The following is a 13,413-nucleotide window of genomic DNA, read 5'->3' on the forward strand; positions in this document are numbered from 1 at the left end:
GGCTGCTCCGAGCTATTATTGTGCCTGGCTCTCTCTCAGCATGACTCAACGCAGACAATATAGCACACCGAGAGCATGGGGGATGAACAGTAAATACGAAGCCTTGGATTTTTTTTTAATCTTGTCAGTTTTCTCCTGATTTGTGTCCTTTATCCTAGCCCCCTCTGCTGTATAAGCTTCTCAAAGCTAATGCCCATAACGCCACCACCCACTGGTAGCAGCAGGCTGCTGGGCCACGGCGGGGTCCTCACGGCGGAGCTTTACAATGCCCGCCATTCTTCAGCGACGGTACGCGTTAACCTAGTGGCACCGGGTTGCTCCGACACCTTCCCCTCTGGTTTCTCTTTCCTCTGGGGGCCAATGGCAAGGCTGGGAGTGCCGCCCTCCTGACTCTAACTGCTTGCCTCTGCGAGCACACACCACATGCTCCAACCTGGCAGAGCTGGAACAACGGCCCTGCTGAAAAAGAGCAAGGCAACCCTGGGCAATTATGGAGCTGAGAGTTGACTGTCATCTCTACTTCCACATTAAAAAAGTTAGAACTATTTCTCCAAGCTATTTCTTTGGCCTCTGGTAGATACCAGCCCTCCACCTCCTCTCTTTTCTCAAGAGCTAGTGGGATTAAATCAACCCAGGGATGCGGTCAAGCCCACCGCCGAGGCTGCTGGAAATGATGTCAGCAATGGGCATCTGCGCTACTGTCACTGAAGGCGGACGATGGCATACATTTTGCTCCCTTGAAACAGCTCCAAGGAACAAGTTATGCTTTTGACACCTTTCTAGTTCTAATCAAGTTTCCAGGGTCACTTATGGCTCCCATTTAACTAAGAAATGTGCCTGTTATCTCTACCTTGGCTACCACGACGTCTGCCTCTACGCCATCTCCTATCTCAGGATCCACTGGTGGTGGCAGGGCTGTGTGGAAGTGCACGTGCCTTTGGCATAGGTGACTTGCTGCTTTAGGGGAGACAGCACGGGCTGGTGGAGGCTGGAGATGCGGTGGCTCTCACGAGCTTTTGTGGAATGCAATATACAACAACTGAGAACACTTACATTCGGTTCTGTGAGAGTGTCAGCTTGTGAGGGCTTCCAAACTAGGAAATCACAGAGGTTATAGGAAAGGAGCAAGGGAAGGGAAACCTGAGGTGGGTGCTGCTGGGGTGAGGGTCTTCTTAACATGATATATGAATTTTGATTTTTACCTTCAAGGAGAAACATTTTAAAATCACCAAATAGCATATCTAGAAGTTGATGACTGTATCTGGTATGAACTTTATTATCCATGGATGGGGCTTTGTTTGGGGTTATGAAGCTGACAGATCCGACAAGAAGAGGTGATGATAGAAATGAAACTGGCCTCCCCAAGTGGCACTGTCCACCCTAGTGTGGCTCCCAGCAGTGCTGGGTCAGGTGCAGGCGCCCACTAGGCCGTGTTCAGGGAAACGTGCTCAGCTCCGAGAACACTAACGCTTCTGGCAGAATGTCAGCGTGCTCAGGCTTTGATTTGTGTTCAATGGAGGGTAACCTACTCACCTCATCTTAGTATATGTGCAAAAAAAAAAAAAGAAGAAGAGGCAATGAAAGATACTAGTAAGATTGTCATTAAACAAAACCAGATTGGCTCCAGATGCACAGAACATGTGGTGAATGTCAGTAAGGAGCTGGGGGAATTGTGAAGATCTTGGAGCTCACAAGATTTGTTTTGCACAACCTCTAGTCCTTTACCTGCATTCGGCATAGCAAATCAAGCAAAGGGAGGGTTTAACAAATTTCTGGAACATGCCAACTAACTCACTCCTTCCCACATCCAAGAGCATTGTGTGTTTGGTCTCTTGTTTGCATTCTTTTTTTTTTTTTTTTTTTTTGTGATATACGGGCCTCTCACTTGTTGTGGCCTCTCCCGTTGCAGAGCAACAGGCTCCGGACGCGCAGGCTCAGCCGCCACGGCTCACAGGCCCAGCCGCTCCGCGGCATGTGGGATCTTCCCGGACCGGGGCACAAACCCGTGTCCCCTGCATCGGCAGGCAGACTCTCAACCACTGCGCCACCAGGTAAGCTCCTCTTGTTTGCATTCTTTAAGAATGGTTGTGTCTAAGAGTTTTTAAGACAATGTTTCTTTGATGGAGTATATGGTGTTATTTGGTACCCACCAAGAAGATGTAACAAGAAAATGTACAGAGATTGTGTTATACTTTATTCCATATCATGTTACAAGAAAACGACAGTGACAGCTGACAAACCATTACGTCTTTCATAATACAGACAAATTACAATTGGTAACAAATATGCAACATGTGTTATTCCATTCTTCTTACTATGTGTCATTTTGAAGTATAATAATTTTCTGAATAATGCTAGCTCATTTCTTAGGTACCAACCCCGTTAGAAAGTACACATCTCAGTGTATCATACAAAAAAAAGATAAAAGAAAAAAATTTTAAATCCACTCCCAACTAGAGAGAATGTAGATTTTGTATGTGCCTCTAAAATATGCTGCTGTAGGAAGGGAATAAGAATAGGAGATTGCTTATTTTATTTGAATTTTGTTTGGTTTGGTTTTTGGTGTATGAGAAAATTGCAAGGCAGTAACTTACATGGTTTCCTCTGCCTACAAGCTGGTAAGGGAGATGGGAGTTATATGCAATTATGCAGCATATTCCTATGTATAGGGGCAGGCAATAATCTACCCCAGTATGTACAGCCTAAACATCCCCTTATATAACAAAGATTACAAAACCAGTAATATTCACAGATGATTATCTTGTATAGACGCATTACCTAGGGTATTGATTACACTGGCTATCATGTACACACTGAGGAAAGGATACCCAGAGACCTTGCTTTCTCCACAAGCCTGGAGGCTCCTCTGGAAACTCTTCTCGTCACACTTGGGAGGTAGAAATAGCTTCTCATCCTTGTGTCAGGGAACGGACAGCCACCTCCGCCTTATGCCCCCGTTTTTTTTATCTGAGCACTGGAAACATTTTTTTTTCATGTCCTATGTATCTTGTATTTATTTTTAAGTCAACCAAACTCTTCCTTTAAGAAAATGGACATGAAGTCCCAAGTTGCCTTTCAAAATACTGTGTGTGCAGTGACGTCACACAGATACAGCTACCATGCTAACGTGTTCTAACTATTCCAGCTGTTTGAATTCAAGCTACTCCTTCATATAAAAATAATCTCACAAAACATTCCAGTGCCTTCTCAATAGAATAGTAAATCTGTTCATGAACACAGTCTGTAGTGATTTTCATGGCTGTCCTCAGCGAGAGGAGGGAAAAAAAAAGAAGGTGTTCGCAAATGGGAGAGGAAAGAGAGAGACAAAGTAAACTTTGATGTTCTGCACCAATGGCAAGCATGGGGAACCGAAAACCTCCTAAATGAGACCCTTCTGAGACATATGTCTCTGTAATAAAACAGATTTACCCCCCCCACTGAGAAGTATTACGTTTCATTTCCCAAGAGAAGCTGCCAATGACAGGGGTATATATCTCTGAATAACTCTAACATTTCTAATTGAAGTCTTTAAACATTAAATATTTTCAAAATTTCAAGTTAGAAAGCTTATTACATAGCAAGACTGAATCATCGTCAGCCCTTGGTTTAAACTTCATTAAGTACAAAAGTTATGCCTCTCCCCCAAATGAAATAATTCAAAATAAATCACAGGAAAGGCCGTTTTTTGATTGCATGTAAAGTTTTCTCTCCACATTTACTTTAAGAAATCCTAATGTAAATACACGTTAAATCAAAATATCTCCAAAGACTGCCAAAGAGTTGGAATGTATGAAAGAATGGGAAGTATTTCTAGGTAGTGAACAGTAAGCATTCTGGCCTTGGATAACTTTTCCTCTCTTTAAAATCAATCAGTAAATAATTCCTCGCTTAGCACTTAGAAGCTTACAATGAATACTACTTTGGACAAGATGGAGTGTGACCTGACATCTATACTCACACCCCACTCCAGGGGAAGTACTGTTTTAATGTTTAGAAATTCTGGGTCCAGTTTCCTAGGTATACTGGGTGACTATAGAAAAGCTGTTCCTTCACCTGACTCTCAGGGAAAGTTTTTGTCAAACTGGCTCATACTTCCTACTCTTGATCCTAGAAAGTGCGACACGTTTCAAGTTCTCAGCCTCTCCTCCTCTCTACTAGGAAATGTAAAACAATGTACACGAAGGTTTTTCCATAAGAACTGGTGTCCTCAGGAGCTAGGTTTCATGCTCGAGATGAAGTTTCCTAGCTGCCCCAGTGTTATTTGGGGTCTGCAGTGAGGCCTGCCCCCGGGAACAGACCTGCGCCAGGCAGCTCTCCCTCTGGATCAAAGCACGCGCATGCCCAATCCACCTTCCCCTCCACGTCACATACTCGCCTTCATCCTCCAAGGTCTCTCTTAAAGAAGGGAAGCTGGGCCTTTCCTTTTTCCCTTTTCCATCTTTAAAGCAAGACTCCTGCCTTGTTTCTAAAACCTGCATCTGAACAGTTATTCCTGGAGACTGCTTAAAGTTAGGGTACCCAATGACGCCTTCCAATTAGCCTGGAATGTTTAGAAAAATGTAGTTCAAAGGTGTTTTGGTGTAAATAAGCAAATTTCAAACTCTGGATAGCTTTGTAATTTGCTTTTTAAATGTTGACTAGTAAAGACAGCATTCAGGGCTCATCTAGCAGATACAATTCTTTTGTACCCGTGCTTTAAACATTCTGTTCCTCACTCTTTTCACCATTTAGAAAATACTCACAAAGCGTAACAAAGTGGATGGAAAAAAATAAGATGTTGACAAAACCCAGAAAGCATTTAAAAAGCTACCTCAATTTCTAGAGGTTCAAAAGGAAGTGATTTATCCCTGTCTTTGTTCTTAATGCTTCATATTTGTTTCTTCACTTCCAACCTGCTCGGAGAACAGTCATGCTACGTGGCTTGAAAATGCTAAGCAGATTCTGATATCCTATATGAGTGCAGTTATTTCCAAGAAACAAAACAAAACAAAACACACATCTGCCAATGTCCTTAAAGAGACAAGTGGGGTCCCACGGCCAGGGACCAAGGTGTCAAGTCAGTCAGAGAACATGGGTGTTTTTTTAGCTATAGTTTTCCTTCCTGGTGGTTGCAAAATGTGCATTGCTCTCAAAGAAAACACACATTGTTTTATGCCACTATGTGGCTTTCAAGTACAGACATTACTGAAGAAGTGTGAACACTGAGTGTGTTGTCTTAATGTATTTAAGACATGGCTGGTGAAAGCATAAAAACCTTTACAGAGATGCCGTGGTGCAGAGGGAAATCAAAAAAAATCAAACACAAAAGACTGAGAAGAATACATGCCATGTATCAGTAAACAAAACTTAATCTTCACATAGTTCTTGGAAATCACAAGGTATCCAAATGCGTGCAAGGTTTTAAATAAATTGCAGAGAAAACAGGTCTTGCCAGCTTCAATTTTCTTGTAAGCGAAATCCACCACAGGGAGTGAAAGGAGACTGATCCATGATTCCCTTCGTATTATTGGCCACTTCATTAATGGTTTTTTCTTCCTTCCCAGAATGATGACAACTTAATGCTGGAAGGAGGAAGAGAGAAAATTGTTATATGTTAAAAACAAAAGAACCAAAAAAACCTTACATCATTCATTTTTCCTAAATTACATGAGACATCAGAATTGGTCAGGCCAAAGTGAGCCTATCCATTCTTTCCACAGCGGCCTCGAGCACACGTGTTGGAAGCAGAGCAGTCTCCTTAACCAAAACAGTCCTTATAATACGATAAACAAATGCTCTGATTGCATTTTCTACTGTTAAAATAATTTAACTCCATGAATTTAAATGGTCTAACCTCCTCTTGGATTATTTAGAGAAAAAGAAATTCAGCAAATTTCCTTCCCCAAATCATTAGCACTAATACTGCTCTTAATTAAATGCCTGTAGCATCATACAGACCATTAAAAGGATGTATCGTGTTCATTTTTATGAACATGAAATAGAAAAACGGATCACATACATGTTTTTTAAAAAATCCAGCTGTATATCATTCCACAGTGCCGATTATCAGACCTGGTTTCAGCAGAATGAAAATTGGCCCGCGTGACCTGAATTGCCAACCTCTTCCCAACATCCTGCATACAACTGTGCATTTCCGATGATGCCTGCTTAAATTCGGTAACTACTTCCATGTGAACGGTTCAAGAAGGAAGGAATGTTCACTCTGCTTCCCTCTCCGTTTCTTTTTTGGCCCTTAAGCATTTTCATTGAGTTTCTAGGATGGGAAAATAATGTCTTGCCAGGAAGCGTGAAAAGAAACACTGTCAGGGTCAAGTCGCACAGCCCAGAGATTCGATCCATCAGCTCCACTGAATCCCAGAACCAACTCATTATCTCAGTTTAGAAAGCTTGAGGTCACTGAGGGCTGGTCAGGCCTGCTTGTCCCCTTCCACACTGCCACACAGGCATCTTCTCTGGCAGACAGGGAACAGTGGTCTTTTGTCGAGACTTTGCAGTACAGTTGCCCTACTGCTGCCCTTGCAGGCTAGGGTACCAAGCACATCACCCCTGAATGGCACTACCTTGACCAAGGGAGCAACAAGTTCCAATCTTACAGTTAAGAACCATTAAAACAGCATCCTCTCCACCCTCTACTCATTTCCCCCACTTACTATGATGATTTTTGGAAGGTTAACCTTCCACCCTTTTTTAAAAAATTGAGGCTAAATTCATATAGCACAAAATTAACCACTTTAAAGCATATAACTAACTGGCATTTAGTGCATTCACAATGTTGCGCAACCATCACTTCTATCTAATTCCAAAACATTTCTGTCATCCCCAAAGGAGACCTTATATCCTTTATTTACGTATCTTACATCCTTCATTCTCATTCTTCTCTTGCTCCAGGCTCCTTGGCAACAGTGAATCTGCTTTCTTGTCTCTGTGTATGAAATATCCATGAGTTGATGTATATTTGGGTTATTTTCACCTTTTGGCTCTTGTGAATAGTGCTGCTATGAACATTAATGTACAAATATTTGTCTGAGTACCTGTTTTCAATTCTTTTGGGTAACACTTGGTAGTGGAATTGCTGGGTCATATGGTGATTCTGTTTAATTTTCTGAGGAACTGGCAAACCATTTTCCACAGTGGCTGCACCATTTTATAATCCCCCCAGCAATATACAAATGTTCTGATTTCTCTACACCTTCGCAAACATTTGTTATTTTCTGGTTTTTTGTTTTTGTTTTTTCTTGATCATAGATAGCCTAGTGGGTATGAACTGGTATGGCACTGTGATTTTGATTCACATTCCCCTAATAATTAGTGATGTTTGAGCTTGTTGGCCATTTGTATATTTCACTTGAAGAAATATCTATCCAAGTCCTTTGCCCAGTTTTAAATTGGATTGTCTGTTGTTGAGTTGTAGGAGTTTTTTTAAAAAATATATTTTGGATATTAATCCTTTGATTTGCAAATATTTACTCCCATTCTGTGGGCTGCCTTTTCACCGTATTGATAGTGTCCTTTGATGCACAGTTTTTGATGACGTCCAATTCATCCATATTTTTCTTTTGTTTCTTGTGGGTTTTGTGTCATATCTAAAAATCCTTTGCCAAATCTAAAGTTATGAAGATTTTCCCCTATTGTTTTCTTCTAAGAGATGCCAGCTTTTCCAGGAAGCCTGCCCACCCTGGCCAAACAGGAGTCAGGGTTTGTCCTGACATCTGCTTGCCTAGACACAGAGTTCCTACAGCCACACCCGAATGAACTAGTCATTGCCTGGCTCTCCTCCACTCCACCACTTTAATCAGTAGGATGCAGACCTGGCACCCAAGCTGACCTTTCTGAACTACAGACTTCATGTAGTCCCTGTGGTCTGAGGGCATTTGCTGTGAGGGAGCATGTAGGGTGGCAGATGGCATCATTATATTCTTGATTAATCTTGGTTTTGTTTGCCATTGTGTCCCTAGAGCATAGCCCAGACCTAGCTCAGGTAGTTAGTAGACAGTTGTGGAATGAACAGGAAGGGGAAAGGTAGAATCTGAGAACTTGGGAGTGGAATATGTTCTCAGATGTTATTCCCTCCTGGCATGGTGACCAAGGGCAAATGCTGTGCCTATGCTCTTGCTGAAAGAGCACAGTGCTGGGAACAGAGGTGGCCATCCACAGATACACTACAGGCTGAGAAAGGTGGGTAAGATTAACACCTTCCTGTAGGTCAAACATTTTTTGTTTAACTCCATGACATTCTATTTGAAAAAAATGATTTGATTTTCAATATATCTGATTTTATGTAACCATATGTGCGCACCATCATCCATAGCATGTTACTTTCCTATTGGGTTGATTTAAGACTTTCTTTTAGTCATTCCTGGTGTTTGTCCTTGCCTTTGCTCTGATTCTTTGGGTGTAATCTCTAGGAGAATCATGTACCTAACCCAGGGCATAAGCAGAGTTGGGATAATAAAGGATAATACAAAATAACAGTAATTGGATAATAAAAGGTGAACAGAGTGATTATGAGATGTCTATTACTTAGGTTTAGGTTCAGACATTTAATGAAAGGAGGCAATAATACGAAAAGAAGGGAGATGCCAGTGAGAGCTAGACCCTTTCCCATCTCTGTGAGCAGCTGAGCCCAAACTGTGCCCACTACCCTGCCTAATACTGTTCACCCCCAGCATGGGATGTCCTTTCTTCCTCCTTGGGTGGCATCAGCATCTGTTTCAGTTTCCAAGGACTGCATATGAGGTAGGTGAGTTTACTGCTAGAAAAATTCTTTAAAATCTAAATGTAATCATGCATTTGACAGGTGGGGATATAGGTGGAAGGAGAGGGCACACAACATCCATAGGGAAGCAAAGTATAATAGCAAAATCCTTCCTTACATTTAATTGATTATTAAAATGCACCACACCACACACACAATACAAATGAAACTGAATATAAATTATAAACTATGTGCACGTCAACTCCTAGGTATATAAACCATAAGATTAATGGATGCCATTTATATCTTGCTTTCTGTTTTTACAGTGTTCTTTCTCTAGTAATGAATGTTTTAAAGAAGAAATTAGATTTTTATTGATAAAATCCTTATTCAGAAATATCTACATAGAGCTTCTCAGCTATAAATATTAATTAATTGGATTGCTGGTACCCATAATGCAACTTTGTTCTGACCCATGTGCCCTATGAACTAGATATTTTTTGGATTCAATTTTCTTAAAACCAACTGTCAGCATCATGTGATAGAGGAGATGAAAAATGAAAATGAGCAGCCCCGCTGTGCAGGTGGGTGACCTGTGGGAGAGAGTCTGCCTGGTAGGATTTTTACACGAACCATCAGACACAGACCAATTGATTAGATCATCTCATACCCGCCACCAACTAGGCTCAAGAGACTAATTAGAGAGAGTACTGCCTGCGCAGCACCCCATTGACACCTAATTTGCTCAGCCAAAGCCTTTGGGGAAAATGTATTATCTCTGCAGCTGCACTTCATGCATTTCTGATTTGAGGCATAAGCAAGGAGTGCTTCATCACTCTTTTGAGCAAACTGAATGTAGAAGCCCTTAAGTGCTAAATGCAAGCAAACAGACCCAAATTAAAAATGGCCCAGGCTCTTTCTAATTCCCTCTGTGCTCCCTGTTAAATCTCTATGTGTACACATACACACACACACCCTTACACATACACAAACACACGCAGTTTACACGCCAGTGGGACAACACAGCCCAGTACCCCAGCTCAGGGTGCTTCCATGTAATCAGATGGTCTCTCTTTTGCTGGCCTACTTACCCACTCTCAGGTTTTGTGTTTGTTTTACTTTTTATTTTTTTAATCCTGCTGCAGCACTGCCCCTCCACAAAGTATTCTTTTTTCTACAGGAAGACTCTGGCCCCCCCCTTTTTTTCTCTCTCTCTAAGCCTCACTGGAGAGAAGTGATTATTTTGCTTCCAAATTAAAACAACTGTAGGTTTTCTTTCATCGCCTAAATTGTGAACAGGATATTCACCAGGATGTATGTGAAGCTACACATAGGGTAGTGTTGGGTAATCCGCTCATTTCTGTTTGAGGGACTTCTGTGTAAAGATGCCTAACAGAAAGGGAAGCAATTTGATGTAAATAAAGCTACCGCCCAGTAGCAAAGACAGTATAGAATTATAAAATAGTTAACCTCTCTTCAAGAAAAACAATGTATATTATTTGACCACCTTTAGCTTTTATCTGTTTCTAACCTAGAATAAAATTAACTCCACATTTCCTTCTTTTCAAATGTGGAACCCAAAAGACCGGTATATAAGGAGGAATTTAAAGACAGGTGTATAATTAATCACATGCTTTAAAAAAAAAAGGAAATAAAAATGAAAAATCCAGACAATATGGAAAAACTAGAGTATCTCTGTGCCAAATCTAGTGGCTAGGGGGAATGACTTTCCTTAATGCTGGAAAAGGAAAAAAAAAATAGGACCTGCTGTGGTGTTTTAGAGTGGACTTAATGATTTTATGCCTTTCCACTCCCATATTGGATGAATTATTTTACCCACGTGTTCTGGTAAATTACAGTTCTGCTTTGTGATCTTCGTATTTATCTTATTCTTAAGAATTTGGTGAAGATTTTGGGGGATCATTTTAGCTGTCTACTTTTGAAATCAGCATTCATAGTTGTCCTAAATTGGGCGTTCAGGTAGTCAGAGGATTCCAGTGGCCACTGGAGTGATTGTCTTTCTGAAGGTGTATAAAGAGTGGTTGCAGGGGAGATGTTTGAAAATAGTTAAAAAATCAGGGCCTTAACTAACACACATAACCATTTACAGAATTTATTCTGATTTGGTGAAAGAAAAAGTCCAGAAAGCTTCTTTTCCCCAAGTATCATATTAATAAGACTTCACTTAAAAGTATCCAGGAAAAAAGAACTACCAGACTGTGTGAGTTTAAGTTTGCTTAAAATACTAATCTTTTGTACCTAATGAATCTTCAGGCAGAATTTGCTACTGTAGAAAATTAAGTCCACATATAAGATTGCTAAACCCCAAGCACCTAGGCAACTACAAACCTCTCTGAAGTAAAAATATCATGTATATATACATATATGACGCATATACTCATTTGTATATATAATCAAATTTTATACTGTAGATTTGACATGAATGTTGGACTGAAAATGATACGTTTTAAACTTCATAATGATTTTCAAAAATCTGGGGACAGCTTTATTTCTTCATTTTTTGGTGAGTTTAATTATGTTATGATTTGGCTAGAAATATAGGTTTTCTTTGAGAACATCTGAAATCAGTGTTTTCCAGTTGTTTTGACATTGCATTGAAGCTCCTCGGGGGGTGGGGGGAAATGGGATGAAACAGAACGAAGTAGAAAATCAGTTAAACCTACTTCTGTTACTTATTTCTGATTTATGATAATCATGCCTCTCCCCCCCAGAAGAGAATACATTGAGACCAGCAAGAGAATATTAATTAAAATGAATGCAGAAATAGTCAGGCTTTGTTTTAAGCTTAACAGAAGGTCCATCACTCAAATAGCCCAAATCCTTTAAATTGAAAGCTGTTTGGTAACATCCATATGGGTGCACAATGCGCTAATTGCAGCGACTCTGCACATTTTAAGCTTCTTGCCAAAGTGATGATCATAATTAAAAATTTTTAGGCAAAGCTTTTTAAGTCTAACATTTCAAAACAAAGCATTTCTTATACAAGGAGACCAACTTAACATATCATTTTAATAATCATCGTTACCAACAAACATTTATTGAAATCCTCGTTAAAGACCAGGCATTATATGATGTGTAATTAGCTGTGATTGAAAAGAATCCTCTATTTTAATGGTTTGACTGTTTATTAAATCAGATTTATGTAAATATAAAACACTGGTCATATTTTAATCCCCATGTAGATTAAAGGATGGCAATCCTGGGAGTATGTCCTATCTCAATAAAGGCCAAAAGTGTGCAGGGAAAGTACTGATCTAGGTCTTTCTAAGGGTGACCAAGACATATTTTAATCTTTTAAAAAATCATATGTATATATATATTCAATCACACATATAAATAATCATACATAATATATAAAAATCATACATATCATATACACACATATGCATACATACATATAATCTAAGGTTTGAAATAGCTCATAGAAATAATTTTAATGACAAAGTTAAGAATAGGAAAGCCTTCACCAAAGTGGCTTATTTTTTTCAAGGATTTCTTATGTGAAGCTTTATTTGCTCAGCATACCTTTATAATTGACTGGTTCCCAAGTGGGTATAAGTTAATTAAATAGAATTCTGCCCTTTCACCTTCCTTATATATTACAGTCCTACTAAGCTATATTTAAATAAACCAAAGTCATGTAACTCAGCAGTGTGTGCATTTTTTTACAACTTAAAACACACACACACAAATCTCATAAAACCACTTCTAAGTATTTAGCAGTCAGAGAAACACGAGGGTTCATGTCTGACTTTAATTAAAAGATCTGAGAGCAGATGTGACTTCATTTTGGGTGGATTTTTTTCTTTCAAATTAAAAGTTGTCTAGTATTACTGTCCAAAGTGTTGAAGCGCAAGAAAATTTCATGCTAAGGGTTTTGAATTCAATACATATGATCATCTACAACTTTAATCTGTCTCATGAGCCATGAGACAGAAATTTGCAAAGCTAAGATTCAGCAAAAATTTGCAAAGCTAAGATGACTTTCTGTAGTGAAAACTAGATCACATATGATTGGTAAACAGAGAACAGTGTCAGCATAAACCAGAAGTCATGTTGGTTCACGTGAGAGAATTCGTGCTAATGTTAGTTTTGAGCCACTAAGTCACAGCAGCCATGTGCATGAGACATAAACACAGTCGTGTGCAAGCTGAAGGGGTCTGCAGTACTGTACATGCTGTCCACTTACCTCACATATTTCATCTTGGCTTAGTTCGGCCACATGATGCTGTGTCTTGGAATTGTTTATTGTAAGGTTCCCCTAGATCTCTGCACATTTTGCTGTTTCAGCCAAAATTCGGTAGCCTCAACCCTTCCACCAAACTTCTTTCACCTGTAAACTGTGCTAGTATTTTTAGTAGTGTTTTTACTGCTCTTGTGGGTGCCATGTGCTATAGACTGAATGTTTATGTCCCCCCTCAAATTCATATGTTGAAACCTAAACCTAATGTGATGGTATTCTGAGGTGGAACCTTTGGGAGAAGATTAGTTCATAAGGGTGGAGCCCATGTGAATGGGATTAGTGCCCTTATATAAGAGACCCCAGAGAGGTCTCTTGCTCCTTCTTTCATGTTGAGGACATAGCAAGAAGAGGAAGAGGGTCCTCACCAGACACTAGATCTCCTGGTGCCTTGGTCTTGGACTTCCAAGCCTCAAGAACTGTGAGAAATAAATTTCTATTGTTTGTAAGTCACCCT

General features: G+C 40.0%; 1 protein-coding gene across 2 annotated transcripts in view; it reads right to left on the bottom strand.

Moving 5' to 3' along the window:
- Positions 1-4,430: 4,430 nt before the first annotated feature.
- CDK14 (cyclin dependent kinase 14) overlaps positions 4,431-13,413 on the bottom strand; it is a 591,939-nt gene continuing 582,956 nt past the window's right edge. For both annotated transcript variants that reach the window (XM_065884381.1, XM_065884384.1), the window contains one exon: positions 4,431-5,561. The gene's annotated coding sequence lies outside the window, so the exon portion shown is untranslated. The remainder of the gene's footprint in view (positions 5,562-13,413) is intronic.

This window comes from Phocoena phocoena, chromosome 9 (genome assembly GCF_963924675.1).
Source record: "Phocoena phocoena chromosome 9, mPhoPho1.1, whole genome shotgun sequence".
NCBI lineage: Eukaryota > Metazoa > Chordata > Mammalia > Artiodactyla > Phocoenidae > Phocoena > Phocoena phocoena.